The sequence below is a fragment of the Monodelphis domestica genome, chromosome 4 (genome assembly GCF_027887165.1).
Source record: "Monodelphis domestica isolate mMonDom1 chromosome 4, mMonDom1.pri, whole genome shotgun sequence".
NCBI classification, from domain to species: Eukaryota; Metazoa; Chordata; class Mammalia; order Didelphimorphia; family Didelphidae; genus Monodelphis; species Monodelphis domestica.
In genome coordinates, this window is record NC_077230.1 from 436,703,256 (window position 1) to 436,707,022 (window position 3,767).

The window sequence follows — 3,767 nt, forward strand, 5'->3', positions numbered from 1 at the left end:
GAATGAACGCAGGAAGAGAGCAGGCAGGTAAGGTAAGGGGGAAGAGGAGGGACTGGCAGGCTAGGCAAGTCATTGTTAAGCCACCAGGGGGCAGAATTGGGACAAGAGTTTAGGAGGTAAGGAATGGGGGAAATAATAAGAGGAAATACAAAGGTAGAAGTAAGAAGGGCCTCACCTGAAGATAAGTGTGAGGGAAGAGATAAGAATCACAGCCACAGTCACAGTGTGGGGTCAGAAGGGATCCATGCTGATGGCAATGAATTTGAACTAATTGCAAACTGGTAGATCGTTTTAAGGTAAAAACTACAGGAATTACAAACAATCACTCTTGAGAAAGGTCCATCAGAAAGTGTAACAAGAATGTAGATAGTGCAGCTGGTAGGATAATGGTTGGGGCAAGATAATGGTTCCAGGAATCATTCAGAGTTCATGGAATGGTCAGCAGTCTTGTTATGGGAAACTAAAAGGAGGCGGAGAAGGCACTCAGATTTATTCTCAGACAGACCTTGAGAATTCAACCTTGGAGGAGGGCTCTCAGATCTTTATCTAAGACCCAGAGTTATCAACCTCTGACAACTCATGGTTGGAGGACTTAGAGTAAGAAATAGATTTTTAAACTATGCTGATCTACCTTTCTTATTAATAAACTTTATAAAATTAATAACTGGGTAGATATATTAATTTTCATTTATTACACTAGGGAATAGGGACATACAAGCAAGGCCTACAGGATGGTTTCCAGGAAACCTCAAGGATGCTTTCCATGGTATTCATTGTTGGGAAATTTGAAGGGGGGAAGAGATCATACAGCTCATTTGGAATCAGAAAATTCCATACCTCTGTCATAGAAGGATAGCCATAATCCACAGCTTCCATTATCTAGAAATTTAAAGCTGCTGGTAGTACAAGGGGAAGATGTCTAATCTAAGAATCAGAAAGACAATTTTTTTCTTTTTTTTTTTAAACCCTTGAGACAGAGTAAGAGGAAATATTTCTCTTTAATAGAGAAACGAAGTCAGTCTTTAATCACTCACCACAAGATTGTCCCAAGCAAAACTCTAGTGTTCAGAGAGACCCTCCAGTTCAGCTCCTGAGCTCAACTACATTCAGCTACTGAGAGAGAGCCCAGCTTTCAGCTCCTGACCTCCTTTTAAAGAGAATTTTCTCCTATGTCACCTCCCCTAAATTTTCACATCTACCAATCACAGTAGATGCTTTCCACAGGACTGACCATTCTTAATTCACACCTGAGGAGACCCTTTTTCCTAGGACTTACCATTCTTACTTTTTAGTTCTCACCTTCTCTGGGTAGATTACATCTTCTGAGTACTTCACACTTCTTTGCTAAGCTTTGCCCTTTGCAAGTTATCTGACCTTGTAGTGATTAATTTGACCTTCATAGGTACTTAGCACCCTTTTGTATTAGATCTAAAAACAGAACTAGCTTAAGGGCTTTTGCCTCACTATAAGTATAGGTTAGGTACTTTTTCATTGTTCAGTAAGGAGTTTTACAACTTTATCTTCCCCTAAGGTATGCCTAAGTATGGGTGGAGTAATTTTAAATTTCCCAATACATTCCTGATCAAGTACCTCCATTGTTTAAATGGGAATAGCCTTAACCAAATGTTTTAAGGTAGAGTTTGAGCAGTTTTAAGATTCACATGATGGAATCAAAGAGGAGGAGATTAATCAAACCCAGGCTTTGTAACTGAATGTAGTCTGAGCCAGGACTCTGTGGCTGTCAATGCCCAGCCTAGGAATTTGCTAGTCCTTTGGATAGTCCCTTCCCAAACAATGAACATTAAGTGATCTGACCAGGTGTCTGGTAAATGAATATACAGGATACAATATCAATACATCAACCATATTTCCAAGATGCTAAGATGCCTGATATGCTACATATCCCCCTTTTTGTTTACAACTTAAAACAAGAGTATATAATGTTAAAAAATAAAAATTTATAAAATAAATAAAAACAACAATAGTAGTAAGTATATCAAAAATAACAAATCAAAGTTAATTCTAAATCAAATTGCAAAAATTAAATTGAAAGATTATGCAGGATTAATAATAAAAGTTAAAATTATCTTAACTTAGTAACAATCCTGTAAAAATGAGAAGAATTATCTTCATATCAACTTAGCAAAATCAAAGGTAAAAAAGTTAATCAAAGATCAATAAAAAAAATAATGAAATGATCTTCACTCTTTAGTGATCCTGAATTAATGTGATATCAGTTCCATAGGCCACAGGACAGGTGCATTGATGTATCATCTTACCCATGTACAGCCAAGAATATAAGAAGTTGTCAGACCTTTAAAGTGAAAGAAAAGGACTATATCTTGAGATGAGAGGGAATTCTTTTCTTTCCCTTGTCCTGATTATGAATAGTTTTGCGGATATATAAGCCAAGATGCCTGCCACATAGATATATGGTTGGAACTTTGGGACTAGGCCGACTTGTGAATGAGGGTGTCAAAACACTGTGTCCTTTTATCTCCAACCTTAGCGACCAACATATATCCAAGTCATATGGAATATACATCTGTCTGAGGCTTAGCCTGTCTGGCCAAGTGTAAGGTATCCATTGCAATCCCTTCTTATGCAATCAGACACAGTAACTCATAATAGTCCCATGAAGTTTAACAAATGCTGTCACCTTCCTATAGTCTCAAGCTTTTGGGTATGTACAGCAATAAAGGTTCATATTTATAGTTAATTCATAGTTCAGGATCAGAGTATTAATAGTACTTACAATGTACTTTTAGTACTGAAAAGAAAATATATGGGAAAAATAATCTGAAAAATAATCGGGGAAAATAAAAATAACTTTATACAATTTAGACCCACACCCTCTGGCCAAAATTTGAATCTACTTAGTATATGGTTTGTGACAACCTCAATAAGACTAAACAAGAGAGAATTCAAAGGTGATGAGGAGGTAGCATAGGCTGCCTTATGGCAACCAGAGGTAGAAAAGGGCAGAAGCAAACAGAGCATTGGCTGTAACAGTTACTGCAGCAGAGAAGGGAAAGGACTCAAGGGAAGAGAGAGAGAGACTTGGGAGCCACCAGAGTCTCTCCCTTCCCTGTATCTGATTCCTCCTGCTCCCTAAGTGCCACTTGCTCTTCCTGGACCTCCTGTGAGAGCATCAGCACCCCAAATAGAACCAGGGCCAGTGCCAGGGCCTCCTGTGGCAGGGAAGCTGAGGGGTTACTAGAGGACCAGCTCAATTTCCCTTTTGGGGAACAAGCCACGCAGTATCCACTCAGAGAAGTGCCAGTAGAACAGGGGTCAGGATACAGTAGACCCACTCTCAGAGCCTCTGAGGCTCAGAAATCTAAGAGAGAGGAAAGACCTGCCGGAAGACCCAACTGGGCTGGCAGAACAACTTAACCAATTTCTGGGACCAAGTATGTGTACGCGGCAGTCTTGTACCACCTCTTTTCAAAGGAAGACAGAGATCAGGCTGCTACAAGGGTTTGGGACGCTGAGCATTCCATAGTCCCAGGTGTAGCAAGGGCTGGGCAGACATACCCCCTCCAAAGCCCTAACCGGGACGGTAACAAAACTGATCAGGCCCGGGCTGCGGCCGAAAGAGCCACAGAGCCTGCCAGTAGCAGTCCGGACCCCAGAGACATCCGGGAAGGAATCGCCCCCGTTATTCCTCCGCGGAACGGCGCCCAGAAGTTCTCACAGGTTCAGCTCCTCCCCCTCCAGGGCGCTAAACCCAGGGGAGAGCGGGAGAACTGCATTTCCCAGAATGC